This window comes from Herpailurus yagouaroundi, unplaced genomic scaffold, assembly GCF_014898765.1.
Source record: "Herpailurus yagouaroundi ecotype Mexico unplaced genomic scaffold, PumYag 100, whole genome shotgun sequence".
Lineage (NCBI taxonomy): Eukaryota > Metazoa > Chordata > Mammalia > Carnivora > Felidae > Herpailurus > Herpailurus yagouaroundi.
This window is the reverse complement of record NW_024412391.1, coordinates 78,907,673-78,926,170: the sequence shown is the minus strand read 5'-3', so window position 1 is coordinate 78,926,170 and position 18,498 is coordinate 78,907,673. Positions and strand designations below refer to the sequence as shown.

The window sequence follows — 18,498 nt, the reverse complement described above, 5'->3', positions numbered from 1 at the left end:
CTAATCTCCTTGTTGGTTTTCTAATGTCTGTTGTTAGCACTCCCCAAATCTTAGTTTAGCTTGGAGTTTTAGATCCATAGATTCAACTGCCTCCTTGACATCCCTATTAGATATTCCGTAGAGCTGTAAAATTAATATGTTCAAAACTCATAGCCTTCCTTACTCAAATCTGTCTTGCTGTGTATGTTCTTTATCTCAATGCCATCATATATCTAGTGGCTCAAGCTTTAAAACTGGATTCTACACTTTACCTTTGTCTAACCTGTAGCCAAGTCTTGTCAGTTCTAATCACTATCTTTCATATCTGTGTCCTTTCACTGTCCTTTCTAGTCTTAGTTCAAATTACCATTATCTCTACCCTAGATCATTATATAACTGCCTCTTTATTGGAATCCCTACTTCAGGTCTGTGATCTTTCAATTCGTTCTTCATGCTACACCCTTAAGTGATAACTAGAGATCTGAATGCATATGTGATCATGTCACTTTTCTCTTTATGACATGATGTTCAAATCCCAAAATGTCCTCCAACTCTCTGAATGATCATATTCGTGTTTAGCTCTTCAGCTTCTACTCAGTGCTCCTTGCTGCCTAGGACTTTCTGTACCCATTAATCTACCCTCCCTAGTTCCACATTTCTACTGCACCTAGCTAATGACTACACTCATCTATCAGGACTCCACATGAAAGGAAGTCCTTTGTTATTCTCTAGATTAGGTTAGGTCCCCTTGCTGTCTCTTCCCATGTCACCTTGCACTTCTTCTATCTTCTTCACTTCATTTTAATCAATTAATTGTCTTCTTCACTAGACATAACCTGTGAAAACTGGGGGCTGTGGTTCTCTTCTTTTTAGGTCAGGGTACCTCTGGGTCCTCAATAACTGTTTGGGAAATGAATGAGTAATACTACGTGTCAGCCCTTTCTGCCTGCTCAGAAGAGATGTCTGCCTATTATTCAGGAAAGTTTGGGCATGTATTTCCAACTAAGAACAGCAGAAAAGTGATAACGGGATGAGATGTTGACCAGCAACTCACAGACGATGGTTAAATTGTCAAGTGAGTACAAAAGGCAGGTATTAAGGGCACAGGAACTAGAAAGACTCTGTAGATGATACTAAATTGTATTGTGTTTGACTCAGCTTGAGTTACCAGAATTGACATTTTATATACTCTAATGTCAAACAAATGAAGCTAATCAATACATTACACAAAGAGGATATTTTACGGTTTTAATCTGCATGTGTTTACCATATCTGTAATGGCATTATAAATGGAAATCCTTTTCCAGATTGTCAAAAAAGTTGAATCCTACACTGTCTTTTTCATGTTTGGTGTCTTTCATTTAGCATATTCCTTTTTTGAGATTTATCAGTGTTGTTGCAGTAATCAATTCATTCCTTTTATTTTTTTATTTTTTATTTATTTATTTTTTTAGAGAAAGATTGTGAGCAGGGGAGGGACAGAGGGAGAGAATCTTAAGCAGATTCCACACTCAACACGGAGAACATTGGGCTCCATCTCATTCATGACCCCAGGGATCACGATCTGAGCCAAAATCAAATTTGGACACTTAACCGACTAAGCCACCCAGGCACCCCTCATTTCTTTTATTTCTGAGTAGTTCATTGCATAGAGATACCACAGTTTGTTTTTTCATTTCACCATTGATGGACATTTAGATTGTTTCTGGTTTTTGGGTTTTGTTTCTGCTACAATTGTTCACAGACAAATCTTGTAGTAGATGTATTTTTCATTTTCTTGAGCAAATATCTAGAAGTGGGATCACTGGGTTGTATGCTAAGTTTATGTTTAACTTCATAAAAAACTGCCATACTTTTCTAAAGTTGCTGTACTTTTTTCATACCCACCAACTTTTGATGTCAGTTTACTAAATCTTAGTCATCCTAGTGGGTGTAGCAGTATTTCATTGCAGTTTTAATTTGCAGTTCCCTAATGACTACTGATGTTGAACATCGTTTGTGTACTTATTTTCCATCCTTGTCTCTTGTTTAGTGAAGTATCTGTTCAGATTATCTGTTATTCTTATTTTCAAATTGTGAGTGTTCTTTATTCTGTGTACAAGTTCTTTATCAGATATGTATTTCATGAATGTATTCTCCCATTCTGTGAATTTTCAGTCTCTTAATGTTGTCCTTCACACTTTTTCATAGCAGAAAAATTTAATTTTGATGAAGTACACTTTATAATTTATTTATTTTTTGTATGGAATGTGCTTTTTGTGTCTTAACTGAGAGGGCTTTGCCTAACCCAGAATCACAAGGGTTTTACTCCTATGTTTCCTTTTAGATACTTTATAGTTTTAGGTTTTACCTTTAGGGCTATAGTGCATTTTGAAAACTTCTGTATCTGAGGTTTGGATCAAAGTGCCCTTATTCTTATTTTTCCTTCTTGCTTAACTTGAGAATTATTTTGTAAAGTCCACTCTCCCAACCCACTAATCACTTAGGGTGTTTCATTAAATTTGTTGATTAAATTAAGGGCAGATTTTAATTACAGAATTTTCTTTATATTCAAAAGTTACATGTATGTTTTGGGGCACCTAGGTGGCTCAGTTGGTTAAGCATCCACCTTCGGCTCAGGTCATGATCTCGTGGTTCATGACTTCGAGCCCTGTGTTGGGCTCTGTGCTGATAACTCAGCCTGGAGCCTGCTTTGGATTCTATGCCTCCCTCTCTCTCTCTGCCCCTTTCCTACTCATGCTCTGTCACTCAAAAATAAACGTTTAAAATAAAAAAAGGGGGGCACCTGGGTGGCTCAGTCATTTTGAGCATCTGACTTCGGCTCGGGTCATGATCTCAGGGCTTAGGAGTTCAAGCCCCGTGTCAAGCTCTGTGCTGACAGCTTGGAGCCTGGAGCCTGCTTCAGATTTGTGACTCCTCTCTGTCCCTCCCGGGCTCACACTCTGTCTCTCAAAAATAAATATTAAAAAAAAAAAAATTTAAAAAGTTACATGTATGTCTTTACCTACCCTTATATCCTTTTTTTTTTCTTTTAATATTTATCTCTGAGTGAGAGAGATAGAGGTGTGAGTGGGGGAGGGGCAGAGAGCGAGGGAGACCCAGAATCTGAAGCAGGCTCCAGGCTCTGAACTGTCAGCACAGAGTCCAATGCGGGGCCCAAACTCACAAACCGTGAGATTATGACCTGAGCCAAAGTCAGATGCTTAATCAACTCCACCACCCAGGTACCCTGACCTACCCTTGTATTCTTATATGTCTCCATAAAGTGTACTGATTTTTAATACAGATTATGAGTTTTCATCTGGCATTTTATTTTATTTTGGGGAGTTTCTTCCAGATTGTTACTGGTATATAAGAAAGCTTTTGGGTTTTCTACATACACTTAGTAGTTGGGTATGTAATTATATAATAGTGAAAGGCTACCAATTCTTCATAATCAGGAACAGTTGAATTACAGTATGATACTTAGTAATACTCAGGAAGTTATGGTACTCTTTGTGGTACTTCAAGCATTGTGTTTGTCTTTGAAATCTGAGATCTCTATTAGCACGGTATAACTATTCAGCTTGACAAATATTTTTAGTGCTTAGGTGCTGTGGTAGGTTTTAATAAAATGACAAAATCAACAATATAAAGCTTCTGCCTTCAAGTACCTTAATCTAGCAGGATACTAGAAAAAGTAATTATTAGTGCAGTAAGTTGAATACCACAAGACAAATAGAAAGTAGAGGTAGTACTGGTGGAAGTGCAGGTAGGCAGGGAGGACGGGATTTTTGAGCGAATCTTTGAAGGATAGTGTGGTAGGATTTCAGTAAAGAGATGAAGGAATTTAGGTGGAGAGCTTTATTTGAAGTGTAACATTCATAGAATTGGATAGGAAAACACCTATACAATGTCATAAAACAAAGAAGAAAATAATTTCTAGATATTTGATTCTCTTTGTAGCTCTGACATTATATATTGCTAAACATCTTTAGCTCTTCACTCTTATTTTTGAGAGAGAACGTGTGCGTGCATGCATCCACAAGTGGCAGAGGGGGGGGGGGGGGGGGGAGAAAGAAAGAACAGAAAGAAAAGGAAAGAAAATCTTGAGTAGGCTCCATGCCCAGTATCGAGCCTGACATGGGGCTCTATTTCACGACTGTAGATCATGACCTGAGCCCAAGTCAAGAGTCTGACGCTCAACTGACTGAGCCACCCAGGTGCCCCATAACTTTTTAAAATTTAGAACTTTAATTGGTTGCATGAAAAAACATAAGCATATATAATAAAAGCAATGATTCCCATATATGCTGTTATCATTATCCAAAAAGAACTATATAGTTTACTGTTTGCATTATAGAATATAGTTTTAATTAAATAAAGTAATTGTGTAATGTTGACTTAGAGGTCTAGAATGCCCCTGGTTGTATGTGGGTCACATTTTATATGACAGCTGTAGTATAAAATTCAATGAATACAGTGATTTAATTTATAATCTAGATACCAAATATAATGTCTCACTACTTTATATCTTTCTTTTATAATATATAGAGAGGAGAGGAAGTATTTACTTCTGTTTTAGAAATAGGTCTTCCTGGTAGATTAGTGAAGAAAACCTGACCTGAAATTTTTAATTATGGTACAAGAAGGAGCCCAGACCACTGTTTCATGTTATGCCTGGTTTGGCTTTCATGTAGGTACATCTATATTAATTTTTTTGTTCTCCTTTTAGGGATTGTATTCTTTGATTATTACTATACTATTACTATACTATTATTATTTTGTCAGTGTATGCATATTACTAAATGCTTTCCTAATAATCTATATATTTAATGATGATAGCTACTTTTGTCAAGTGCCTGCAATATAAACTGGGGATAGTTGGAAATAATGCATATGTTGCCTTTAATCCTCATAAAAAGTCTAAAAAGGTAAGTGCTGTGATCTTTAACAATTGAGAATACTGAGGCACAACGTAATTAGTAAGTAATTTGTGTCAGTGAGTGGCAGAACTGGAAATTAAATATGTCTAATTACAAAGCCTGAGTTATTTCCAACATATTACAGTACATTTAGAGTTTCTTAATACACAGCTGTCTTAAACTATATCATTTTCAACATTCTCTTCCTTGTTTTTTTGGTCTCAATATGTTAGCCAAAGCAGCCTGCCTTTCCCTGAATAGTAAGAGATAAGTATTGTACAATCTGAACTTCCTCATAATATGTTCAGGCAGAAACATTTTTTGCATTACTGTACAAAATATAGGACATTGTTGCTGTATGAGTCATTATACTAAGTTTTTTCCCCTTCATAAGAAAATAGAAGCACAGAATTGGGGAACACTAGAAGAGAAAGGGTCATCAGAGCTCAGTGAGCAGAAGCCCCTGATTTGCAAGTACAAGCAGCAGAAGCTTGCAGCCCTCTCACAGGTTAGCAGTTCCCAAGTCCTTCGGTTCTTACTTACTGGAACTGCACAAGTCTTTCACATCTCAGGGTGCATAACATGTAGCAGTTTTTACAATTAGGTCCATGAAGACCTTTCACTCTTTTAGCATTTTCCCCTCACTATGGATGAGCAGACAACTCCAGAGGAGGCATCAGGTATTTTAAATACCATCTGCCTCATGCCTGTCACATCTCAGCCATCCTTTAATTGGAAAGGAAGGTTTTCTTCTTTGCCTTCCAAGTTTCTGAAACCCATTTCTATGTTATTCCTTCCCCTATAATGTTACTATATCCTTATGAAGATGTAGTGCAGAAGAGGTAGAAGTGGTGCTGCTTCCATGTGCAGGTTTAAGTTAGGAACTATCTACAATTAGCTAAATTCAATGAAACATTTGTGGCCAAAGAATTATTATATGTTTTTGGTTTTCTTTCCTATAGTGTAGTAATAGGAGCTTTTAACTCCTATTGGACCTGTTTGGGAGTTTTCCTAGTTCTGCCACTTAGTCTCTGTGCATGAGAACATCTTATCTGCTCTGAGCCCTGACTTTTATTCTCTATAAAATGAGGAGAATAAGTGAAATCTTTAATTTTTTCTTATGAAAAAAACTAATTTTGTGGAAGACTTTCTGGTAACTGTCCTGCTTCAACACTATCTTATTGATTTTTGTCAGAGCTCTATTTTTTATTACTTATTTTTAGAGTCATATAAAATACTGATAAAAGCATTTACTTTCTTAAATTATATCACAGTTTCTCTAATTTGTCCTCTGCTTCTTAAATGATTCAACAAACACTTACTGCCTGCCATATGTTTGGTATTGTGTAGGGGAATGCAGAGAGAAAAGTTGTTTGTATTTCTTTCCTTCAAGATTTATAATTTAATTGGAAAGATTATTAGCTGCAATGTAAGAGACACTTTGTATTGTTACTCATCTTGTTTCTGTTTCTGTGTGTTGCTTTTTTTGGGGGGGGGTCTTCTCTGTTTCAGATGATTATTGGTAATAATTTGCTCCTACTTATATTAACCCTTTTTCTTTTGCCCTCTGGAGTCCTCATTCATTTTTAGCATCAATTATGTGCAAAATACTATTCTGGGTTCTATAGAAGACAACAAAGATACATTAGATATAATAACCAAGAAAGAGTGTATAATCCAACAGAGCAGATAAAAAAGGTACACAAACAATTCAAATCATAAGAGAGGGAGAAGAACGCAGTGGTCATTTCAAGTTGAAGGGATCAAAGAGTCCTTAATGAAAAGCTGAATTTCAGGTAGATTCTTGCAGAATGTGTAGGATTTTGGTCAACAAGAATTGGGATGGGCAAAGGCATCCTAACTAAATGGTATTAACAAAAATATTGGAGTAAGTTGTAGTAATGAATCAGTCTGGAATCTTGTGTAGATATACATGTGGTTGAAGAGTGGAAGAAATTAAAATGTGTCTTGAATATGTAGATTCTTGAATGGCATACTGTGGGAATTTTCTCTTTTTATGTATGGTGGTTTTGTTCATTTGTTTAAAGTAGAAGAGAGTCACATGATCAACTATATTTTCAAGGAATATTTTTTGGTCACTGCTGAGTGGATTGGTGGAGAGAGAAACTGTAAGTAGGAAGATCACTTGTTTCAAAAGATAAGTAATCAGTTATGGTAATGGTTATGGAAAGGGAAAGGAAGATAGACATATTTCAATGGAAAAATAGACTGAACTGAGAAAGTGATTTAATGTTAGGGAAAGTTATTATATATAATATATATGTTATTATATATAATATGTTATTGTATATAATATTATAACATTAAGGAAGTATTATAAAGGTTTTTGAGAATTTTTTGAATTTGGATGTTGGAGGATGTTGTGCCATTAACATAAACAAGGAATTAAAAGGAGAGCTTGAACTTTATTTATATGAGAAAGATGGTAATTTTAATGTTAAGTATTTCTTTTTTTTTTTTTTTAAGATTTAAAAACATTTTTAAGTAATCTCTTTACCCAGTGTAAGGCTCAATCTAACTCACAACCTTGAGATTAAGAGTCACATGCTCTGCTAACTGAACCAGCCAGGCATCCCCAGTTGTTAAATACTTCTTTTTTTTCTTTTAATAGTTTTATTTTATTTTATTTTTATTTTGAGAGAGTGAGCGCCAGCAGGGAAGAGGGGCAGAGGGAGAGAATCTCAAGCAGGCCCCATGCTTAGCATGAAGCCCAGTGTGGGGCTTGATCACATGACCCTGGGATCATGACTTGAGCTGAAATCAAGAGTCTAGTGCTCAACCTGCTGAGCCACCCAGGCACCCCCCAAGGTGTTAAATATTTCTTATGGAAATAAGTGGTAGAGCTTGGCCAAGAGGCTGAGTTGAGATATTAGTCTGAGGATTCATTTACCTAATGGTTATAGTTTGAATCATAGGAATGCATTTTCTTCAGTGGAAAAAGAAGAGAGAAAGAAGCATGCCCAAGGTAGATCCTAATGAGAATGTGCAAGTTTTAATGATAGGATCGTGAGTTACTGAGTAGACAGGATAGTGCAGTACCACTGAGACTTAGGGAGGAGTTTTGAAGAAGGGGTTAGTAATGTCTTTTGCAGTAAGGACCAAGAAAAAAGGGCTGAGAAGGCATTGCTCCCTTTTTTACTATATCCTTTTTCTTTTTCTTTCCATTTTTGTAATGTTACCTTCCCTTCTACTTCCCCACTTAAATTCTGTATTATTTCTCTTTTTCTTCTATTTATTGCTTATTTTCAGATCTGTTCCTAGCTATACTTACTCCTGTCTGGGGAAGGTGTTTAAGGAGATCAGTGTTGTTGTTCAAACTAACTGATTTCATAGACTGTATTATTACAGTGTGAATCATGGCACATACCCAAAGCAGGAAAAACTCATAGCGTGAAGCCTATTTGAGGTTTGTGGTACAAGAATGTATTGTAACTGAAGTCTTCAGTAGAAAATTCTACCAACACTCCTTAAGAACAGGTAGTGTGGAGGGGCTCCTGGGTGGCTTAGTCGGTTAAGCGGCCGACTTCGGCTCAGGTCAGGATCTCACAGTCCGTGAGTTCGAGCCCCGCGTCGGGCTCTGTGCTGACAGCTCAGAGCCTGGAGCCTGCTTCAGATTCTGGGTCTCCCTCTCTCTCTCTGACCCTCCCTCGTTCATGCTTTGTCTCTCTTTGTCTCAAAAATAAATAAACATTAAAAAAAAAAAAACAGGTAGTGTGGATTTTTATGAGACTTTATTTTTTTATTTTATTAATTTTTATTTATTTATTTGTTTGTTTATTTATTTATTTATTTATTTTGAGAGAGAGAAAGAGTGCAAGTGAGGGAGGGGCATACACACACACACACACACACACACACACACACACACACACACACACACACAGAGAGAAAATCTGAAGCAGGCTTCAGGCTCTGAGCTGTTAGCACGGAGCCTGATGCAGGGCTCGAACTCAGGGACCACAAGATCATTAAACTGAGCTGAAGTCGGATGCTTACCTGAACCACCCAATGCCCCTATTTTATTTACTTTTTTAATGTTTGTTTATTTTTGAGAGAGAGAGCGTGAGCGGGAAGGGGACAGAGAGGGAGACACAGAACTTGGAGTGGGCTCTAGGCTACGCTATTAGCATAGAGCATGACACTGGGCTCAAACTCCCAAACCATGAGATCATGACCGAAGCCGAAGTCGGGTGCTTAACCGACTGAGCCACACAGGTGCCCCTGTTTTTTACTTTTAATTATTATTTGTTAATGTAAGCTCTATGCCCATGGGAGGAGTTGAACTCAAGACCCTGAGATCAAGAGTTTACTGAGTAAGCCAGCCAGGCCACCCCTCTGACAACGTCTTTTAAAAAAAAAATCTAATGAATCTACATGAAGATCCTTTATACAGAATTCTGTGGTTTAATGAGTCATTTATGGGATTTCTCTCTTTTCCTTAAAAGCTATTAAATCTAACAAGTAGTACATGCATATATACATATTCAGAATAGATGTATAATTGCATCATATTTTCTCCTTTTGTTCCTTTTGTTAACTATAACATAACCTTGAGATAATGTATATAAAGTGAAGTAGAAATACACTTGAACAATTTTAATGAAGTAAGGAATTTGGAAAAAGTAACATTATTTTCATGTGTGTTTGTGTGTTAGGTTACATAGTCACTCTTTTATTTTGAAATGTTTTTTTTTTTCTTATTTCTTTCCTTCTGATACACCTTGAGTGATTCTAAATCTTTTAAAAAGTTTTTTTTTTAATGTTAATTTATTTTTGAGAAAGAAAGAGACACAGAATGCGAGCAGGGGAGGGACAAAGAGAGAGGGAGACACAATGCAAAGCAGGCTCCATCCAGGCTCTGAGCTGTCAGCACAGAGCTCAACACAGGGCTCAAACCCATAAGCCATGAGATCAGGACCTGAGTCAAAAAGTTGGATGCTTGGGGCGCCTGGGTGGCGCAGTCGGTTAAGCGTCCGACTTCAGCCAGGTCACGATCTCGCGGTCCGTGAGTTCGAGCCCCGCGTCGGGCTCTGGGCTGATGGCTCGGAGCCTGGAGCCTGTTTCCGATTCTGTGTCTCCCTCTGTCTCTGCTCCTCCCCCGTTCATGCTCTGTCTCTCTCTGTCCCAAAAATAAATAAACGTTGAAAAAAAAAATTAAAAAAAAAAAAGTTGGATGCTTAACTGACTGAGCCACCCAGGTGCTCAACTGTAAATCCAGTTAAAAAAAATTTGTCTAAACATGAAATTATCAATTCTTCTTTCAGGAAAGAGATGTATGCTAACAACTTAATTACATAAGTATAAATATGAATCCCTTTCTGTTGTAGAAATTTCAGATAATTTAGAATTACCTAAAATAAGAATCAAGAGTTCCTTTTGGAGCACCTGGGTGGCTTAGTTGATTAAGCGTCTGACTCTTGATCTCAGCTCCCGTCATGATCTCACGGTTTGTGAGTTCAAGCCCCGCATCAGGCTCTGCACCATGCAGAGCCTACTTCGGATTCTGTCTCTTCTTCTTTCTGCCATCCCCCGCTTGTGCATGCGTGCATTCTCTCTCTCTCTCTCTCTCTCTCTCAAAATAAATAAATAAATAAATAAATAATTTTTTAAAGTTCTTTTGTTCCTTCCATAGGAGCAAACCTGTTAGGTATTTTGTGTTCTTCCTTCCAGATTTTTTTCAGTGCATTTACATATGTACATGTGTATATATACATGCACAGAAAAGAATATGTAGCCTATTTTCAAAACCTAAATATTATACCACTTTTGTGCAACTTGCTCTTTTTATTTAACAGTGTCTTGGAACTCTGTCCATTACCTAGAGTGAAATTTATCTACACATGCACACAAACTGCATGTGTCTGTGTTATGTATGCATGTGTAGTTGACACACTATGTCACATTAGCCTCATGCACAAACCTGTGTGTGTCTGTGTATTTGACTATGGTTGACATACAATGGCACTTTGGCCTCAGGTGTACAAAATAGTGATTTGACAGTTTATACATATGCTGTGATCACCACAAGTGCAGCCACTGTCTGTCCCATAAATATGGAATGCTTCATGAATTTGCATGTCATTCTTGCTTGGGGGCCATGCTAATCTTCTCTGTATCATTCCAATTTTAGTATATGTGCTGCTGAGGCAAGCAAGCACTATATTTCTTTCTTACAATTAAGTTTTTCCTTTATAAATTTAGATAAATATAAGTTTTATTAAGCTTTCAATTTTGGAATAGCTTTACATTTATAGAAAAATTTTCTCTTGAAATTTTCTCACTTTCTCTTGTTCTTGAAATTTTATATTTGTATGATACATTTGTCACAATTAATGAATGAATATTGATATATTATCATTAACCAAAGTATATACTTTATTCAGGTTTCCTTAGTTTTTACCCAATGTCCTTTTTTAAAAAAGTTTATTGGGGCACCTGGGTGGCTCAGTTGGTTAAGCGTCTAACTCTTGATTTTGGCTCAGGTCATGATCTCGCATTTCGTGGGTCCGAGCCCTGCATTGACAGCTCAGAGCCTGGAGCCTGGTTCAGATTCTGTGTCTCCTCCTCTCTCTGCCCCTCCCCCACTGGCACTGTCTCTGTCTTTCAAAAATAAATAAATGTTAAAGAAAAAATTTTTTAAGTTTATTTTTGAGAGAGGGAGGAAGAGTGAGTGGGTGAGGGGCAGAGGGAGAGAGAGAATCCCAAGCAGGCTCTGTACTGTCAGCATAGAGCTGGCATAGGGCCAGATCTCATAAATTGTGAGATCATGACCTGAGCCAAAATCAGAAGTCATATGCTAAACTGACTGAGCCACCAGATGCCCCCCATAATGTCTTTTTTTCTGTTCAGGGATCCCACCCAGATACCACGTTACATTTAGTCATTATGTCTATTTAGGCTCTTCTTGGCTACAGCAATTGCTTAGATTTTTCTTGCTTTTGATTATCTTGATAGTTTCAGGAGTACTGGTCAGGCATTTTATAAAATGTCCCTCAATTGGGATCTGTCTGATGTTTTTCTCACAACTTGAATGGGAAGATGGGTTTTTGAAAGGAAGGCAATGACTTTGTAAATTTTAAAAATAAAATTTAATCTAAAAAATCAAATCGGGATGCTTTGGTGGCTCAGTTGGTTAAGTATTCAACTCTTGATTTCTGCTGAGGTCATGATTTCACAGTTTATGGGATCGAGCCCCACATTGGGCTCTGTGCAGGTGTGGAGGCTGCTTAAGATTCTCTCTCTCTCTCTCTCTCTCTCTCTGCCCATCCCCTGCTCTTGCTGTTTCTCAAAAAATAAAAATTTTAAAAATTAAATACTGAAAGGTTTATAATGAGAAATGGCCCTAACTCTTTGCATTCCCTACCCCTACCCCCAGTTGTTAACTCTTTTAGTTCTCATCGTTTAATTCCAAATTTCTGAATAAAATGCTCATAGTGCCTTTTATTTTTTGACTGATCGGTTTTAGACACACTATATTTCATTCTTGTTAAGGGTAATAAGAATTTAGCACTTTTATAACCTAGCTTCTTTCCTAACCAGTAATTTCATAAAACTTAAAGTGCAATAATAGTGCCTATTATGACTTTGCAAATACTGTTCAATGCAAATCAGAGATCCTTTTCTGTATGGCCTTCTGGATTTTCGTAATAGTTAAAAATGGCCTTTCTTTTCATACATATTGGTCCCTGACTTACAGTGACTTGGAATTTTTTGACTAGATGATAGTGCAAAAGTGATATAATTCAGTAAAAACTATATTTTTGAATTTTGATCTTTTCCCAGGGCTAGCAATATGTGGTAGGGTACTCTCTGGTGATGCTGGGTGTGGCAGTGAGGTGAACTCCCCATCAACCATGGAGTCATGAGGGTTAACAACCCATATGCTTACAACCATTCTGTCTCCATACAGCCATTGTGTTTTTCACTTTCAGTGAAATATTCAATAAATTACTTGATATATCCAACACTTTATTATAAAATAGGCCTTGTGTTGGATGATTTTGTCCAACTGTAGGCTAATGTAAGGGTTCTGAGCATGTTTGTTAAATTAGGTGTATTAAATGCATTTCTGACTTAATGAAAAAAAATGTTTCTTTTTTTTTTTAACATTTATTTATTTTTGCAAGAGTGAGAGAGCAGGAACAGGGTACAGGCAAAGAGAGAGAGGTAGGTACAGAATCTGAAGCAGGTTCCAGGTTCTGAGCTGTCAGCACAGAGCCCTCTGTGAGGCTCAAACCCATGAATTGTGAGATCATGATCTGAGGCCAAAGTCGGACACTTAACTGTGAACCATGGTTGGTGAACCACCGACACCCCAGTATTTTTAATTTACAATGAAAGGGTTTATTGGGACGAAATCCCATTATAAGTCCAGGAAGTTCTATTTATATGTATTGGCATCTTCATTTTCTGCCCTATTCTTTGTGTTCTGTGGTAAGAGATAATCTGGCAATTCCCTTTTATTCTTGGAGGTGGTTTCTGCAGTGCTCTATACCTGAACTGGTTATCGTTTAAGCCAACTACACAGTTTTCATACTGATACTTTCTTGTGTGCCTTCCTGTTGTGGGTCTCCTGTTTCCTTGGTCTCATGCCGTTTTCCTTTTCCTTCTTTGTTTACTCCTTAATTTACTTAAGCACATCCTAAGAAAGGGGGTGTGTGTGGTAACAATGTTTGAATTTTTGCTTGTGTGATCATGTCTTCCTTTGTTCTTGGTTGATAGTTTGACAGATCCTATAGTTCTCGGTTAAACATTACTTTCATTCAGCATTCTGAAGGCACTTGTCGTCCTGTTGCTTTCTACCTTCTACTATTGTGTTGAGTTCCACAGTGTTATCTGATCTTTTATGTGAGATCTGGTTTTGTTTTGTGTTTTTTTTTTTTAATTTCTCAGGAGGCTTTTAGGATCTTCTCTTGAAACTAAAATTTCATGATGATGTGCTTGGTGTGTATGTGGAGAGGGGGGCTACCACTGTGAATTCCATTCTTTGTTCTCCTCTCTCTCTCTCTCTCTCTCTTTTTTTTTTTTTTTTAAATTTAAGTAATCTCTGCACCCTGCAGGGGGCTCAAACTCATGACCCTGAGGTCGAGTTCCATGCTCTTCCAACTGAGCCCCTTTGCTCATCCCTTAAAGTTTGGTGACTCATTTTTTCTGAAAATTTCTCATTTATTCATTTTGATATTTTCCTTCCCTGTAAAATTCTATTTTTCTTTTCTGAAATTTCAGTTAATTTGATATTGGATCTCCTGAAGAGATCCTTCAGGTAACCTTTTTTTTCTGCTGTTTTCCACTTTGTCTTGTTGCTCTCTTTTTGGAAGATTATCCCAACTTTACCTTCATGTTTTTAGCTTTTCAGTTTTGCTATTGTATTTTTCTTAAGATTTTATTTTATTTTTTAAGTAATCTCTACACCCAACATGGGACTCAAACTCCCAACCCTGAGATCAAAGAGTCATATGCTCCACTGACTGGCCAAACAGGCACCCCTTTGCTACTGTGTTTTTATTTTATTTTTTATTCAAAAAATTTTTTAATGTTTATTTATTTTTAAGAGACAGAGCACAAGTAGGGGAGGACACTCAACTGCCTGAGCCACCCAGGCACCACAATTTTATATTGTTTTGTGTTCCTTTGAACACTGGTAAGGTTGAAATTTTTTTATGTCCTTTGCACCTTTTTCTATTTTCTCTTTTTTATTAAATTTTTTTATTTCTTTTTAAAATTCTTTATTGTTTTATTCATCTGTACACTCAACATGGGGTTCAAACTTATGACCCCAAGATCGAGAGTCACATGCTTTTCCTACTGTTACTTTCTTTTTCTTAGTTTTTTAGATGTTATATTGTAAGAATTCTTCATGTAAAAAGAGATCTACATAAAAGAGAAATTACCCCATTGTCTTTCAGGGAAAATTATTAGCCTTTATTGAGACTTAGAAAAATTGTGGAACCCTAATGTTTTTGGAGGAGCAACTTCATAAATCTCAGGATTTTTTGTCAGAAACAACCAGGGTAGTTAGAAGGGGAAATAAATTTGAGGAACTACTCCTGGATGGCTTTAAGGGCTAAGAATTTCCTTCCTTGCTGTGGTATGGCTGGGAAAAGAAGGAAGAATTAATAAAGATCAACGTAGAGCGCATAAAAGGAAAGTCACAATGTGCTTCAGAAAATAACAGTAATTTACTATATCACAGGACCTGTTTTGTGTATCAAACAACCATTTATTGAGGTAGAGTCTTTTCTACTCTCAAGGATAAACTATATACTGGTGGGGGAGGATTGATTATAAGGAGAAAGGTAAGTTTATAACTAGAAAGAATACAGTGTGAAACTTGTTTTAATAGGGCTAGAGATAGAGAACCTGCATACTGTTGTATACAGTATAGTATTGATGGACCTGGTCTAATTTCTTAGGACAGAGCAGATGAGAATGAGCCTATTGGTGACTGCCAGAAGTTATAGCTGTCACCTCTTGTATGTGGAATGATAAATGACAGCTAAGACAATAAAAATTAAATGATACTCAAATACTGTTTTTTAGTTTTGAACAGGTAAATTTTGTTTTGATTTGTTTTTGAGTTCATCAATATGAGTGTGATAGTGAGAGTTTAAATTTTTGTCATAATGAAAAGACTATATATTTCTTAGATTTTTGAAAGCAGGGAAGTATAATACAATTTTGAAAATTATTAGAATGATTAAAAAACAGTGGCAGTCTTTTGTTATGTAGGAACTGTGAATTTATTCTGAAGATTCCAGATAAATGGATTGTTGGCGTATTAGAAATCTCTCAAAAGGATTCTCTAACAATGCTTTTTATAAGTTCTACTTTCTTTATACTGGACCGATTCACCTAATATTTGTTTATGTGTGTGTGCGTTTTCATTCTATATTATTATAATGACTGTAATACTGGTGGAGACGAGTAAATTTTATAACAAGATGAAAACAATGATTTTATTATTTAAGAACCAGTCTTTGTTTGTTTGTTTGTTCGTTTGTTTTAAGAACTGGTTTTCCATAGTGGTACCAACAGTAAGAATCAACCAATATCAACTGATATCGTTGATTGTAAGATTCTTTAGTACAGCACTATTACTCTTTTTATCTCTTGCACATAAGTGCTCAATAGAAATATATTGGGTGCATTAAATCTGAAATATACTGGTAATTCAATAAATTGAATATATGTTTGAAAATCCCATTTATATTATTTGAAATTATTTTAATCAATTTTATTTTTTATATCTTAACTTTTACATATGGTATATGTCTTTAGCAAATGTTTATTTTTCAACTTTGTAATTTACAGTTTGTTCTAGTTTGATAATGCTTAGTCATTTATTCCTTCTCTTTTCCTCCATTCTTATATTCCTTTTGCTTCTGGGTTCAAATTCTTATCATGGGTCTGTTTGTATCGCTTTTCTTCAGTCCTTTACCACCCTTTTTATTTTTTATTTATTTTTTAATGTTTGTTCATTTTTGAGAGAGGGAGAGAGACAGCACAAGTGGGAGAGGGGCAGAGAGAATCCTAAGCACGCTTCACACTGGCAGTCAGCGCAGAGCAGGGAGTGGGGCTCAAACCTACCAACCTTGAGATCATGAGCTGAGCTGAAACCCAAGAGGCAGACACTCAACCCGCTGAGGCACCCAGGTGCCACCAAAAATAATAGCTTTTAATAATTTGAACTATTATTTTTCAGTCTTTTGAATGTGTGTACATTATAATTTTTTAAAAATTGGGATGTATAGGGGTAGCAGTTCTATATGGAAAATCTGTATATACTTGCTGTTCAGTTTTGCTGAGAACCTAAAACTGCTCTTAAAGTCTATACTGTCTATAAATAAATATATTTATAAGTATATAAATAAAGTTTACTAAAAAATTGGGTCATAACCATATTATAATTTTATTTTCTGAGAAGCTAGTTTAATTTTATTCTGAAAAATATTTATATTTTGTGACTGTGGTAAGTTTATATTATATCATAGTCTTTGTATACATATATGCCATTAAAATTCTGTAGTTATTTCCATCTGTGTGGTTAGCAGTTAGGATCTTGGTTACTCTTAGGGGTACTGGAAGGGAAGACGGGGATCCTTGAGGTGCTGTTCATTTTTGTGAAAATTGAGCTGTATACTTACATGTTTTTCTCTGTGTGTATATTATACTTTAATAAACTTTAAAAGTTCAATAGTTATTGAAATAACACTTTTAGGTTAATAAACTAACAGGGATGATTGGGAAAATAAATGCAGAGACAGATTATTTTCTTCAGTTGTGATTTTTAAATGAGGCATAAATAGTTCATTAAAAATGTATGTTTACTTAGGAAATATTAATTTATATATGTGTCTAAGCTCCAGCTAGTTGGAGTAAACACTTAATAGCTGGATGACAGCCTATTGACAGGATCTCAAGGACTTTAAGCATCAAAAAGTAAACTAATCTGAAGTGTGAGAACAGCTTAATGTATTTCTAGAATTTAAGTTATATGTGAACAGATGAGGACCTTACTTACTTGTATTTCCCTAACCCTTTTCTTACACTCAGCAATGCATATTTGTTAAGTCAGTCCCTGTTTTCGTTTGCTCTACCATCACCTGTCCTCTCCTCTGTTTTGAGTATTATCATTTTTGCAAAAGCACTTTGTCAAGTTTGATCGGTAGAATATGCTATTTGAATTTTTTTTTATTAATGAATGTAAGTTTTAAATTGTTAAGTGCATTAATTTATTTTTCTAAGAATTTTCTGTTTAAGTAGTCTAGACCTGAGCTGTTCAGTGTGGTAGTCACTAGTGTCACTCATGTGGCTGTTGAATACTTTGAATTGAGATATGCCGTTAAGTATAAAATATACACTGGATTTCGAAGTCTTACTGTGGAAAAAAAAAATAATGTAAAATGTCTCAGTAATTTGTTAATATTGGTTTCATTTTGAAATGACCATGTTTTAGATTCATTAGCTAAATAAAATGTATTATTAAAATTAGTTTCACCTGTTTTTGTTTCTAATGTGACTACTAGAAAACTCAAATTTACATATCAGGTAAGCATTATATTTCTACTGGGCAGTACTGATATAGATGGTAATCTAATCATAAGGTGGTTATGGCCTCAGAATAATATTTATAGAAAGGACAGTAAGGGGGGATTTTAAGAAATTCTGCAGTCTGGGGGCGGCTGGGTGGCTCAGTCGGTTAAGCGGCTGACTTCAGCTCAGGTCATGATCTTGCAGTCCGTGAGTTCGAGCCCCGTGTCGGGCTCTGTGCTGACAGCTCAGAGCCTGGAGCCTGTTTCAGAGTCTGTGTCTCCCTCTCACTGACTGTCCCCTGTTCATGCTCTGTCTCTGTCTCAAAAATAAATAAACGTTAAAAAAAAAATTAAAAAAAAATTCTGTAGTCTGTGTATATACACTATATAATCTCTGTTACATTAGAAGATATTTTATAGATTTTATGTGCTTCAATCATGACTTTGTAATCAATGGGAAGCATTTTGAGAACAGAGACTACATCACTATTTTAAAATTCTCTAGATCTTCTCTTTTGCTGGGGGCATTGGAGCTTGATTGAACAAGAATAGGGCAATAAATC

General features: G+C 36.1%; 1 protein-coding gene and 1 non-coding gene across 2 annotated transcripts in view; one reads left to right on the top strand and one right to left on the bottom strand.

The window, feature by feature from the left end:
* Positions 1–18,498, top strand: part of RSBN1L (round spermatid basic protein 1 like) — a 67,949-nt gene that overhangs the window by 13,184 nt on the left and 36,267 nt on the right. The gene's annotated exons all lie outside the window — the stretch shown is intronic.
* On the bottom strand, positions 10,952–11,062 carry LOC121029050 (U6 spliceosomal RNA). Its single transcript, XR_005789557.1, has one exon. It is a non-coding gene; the product is annotated as a U6 spliceosomal RNA (small nuclear RNA).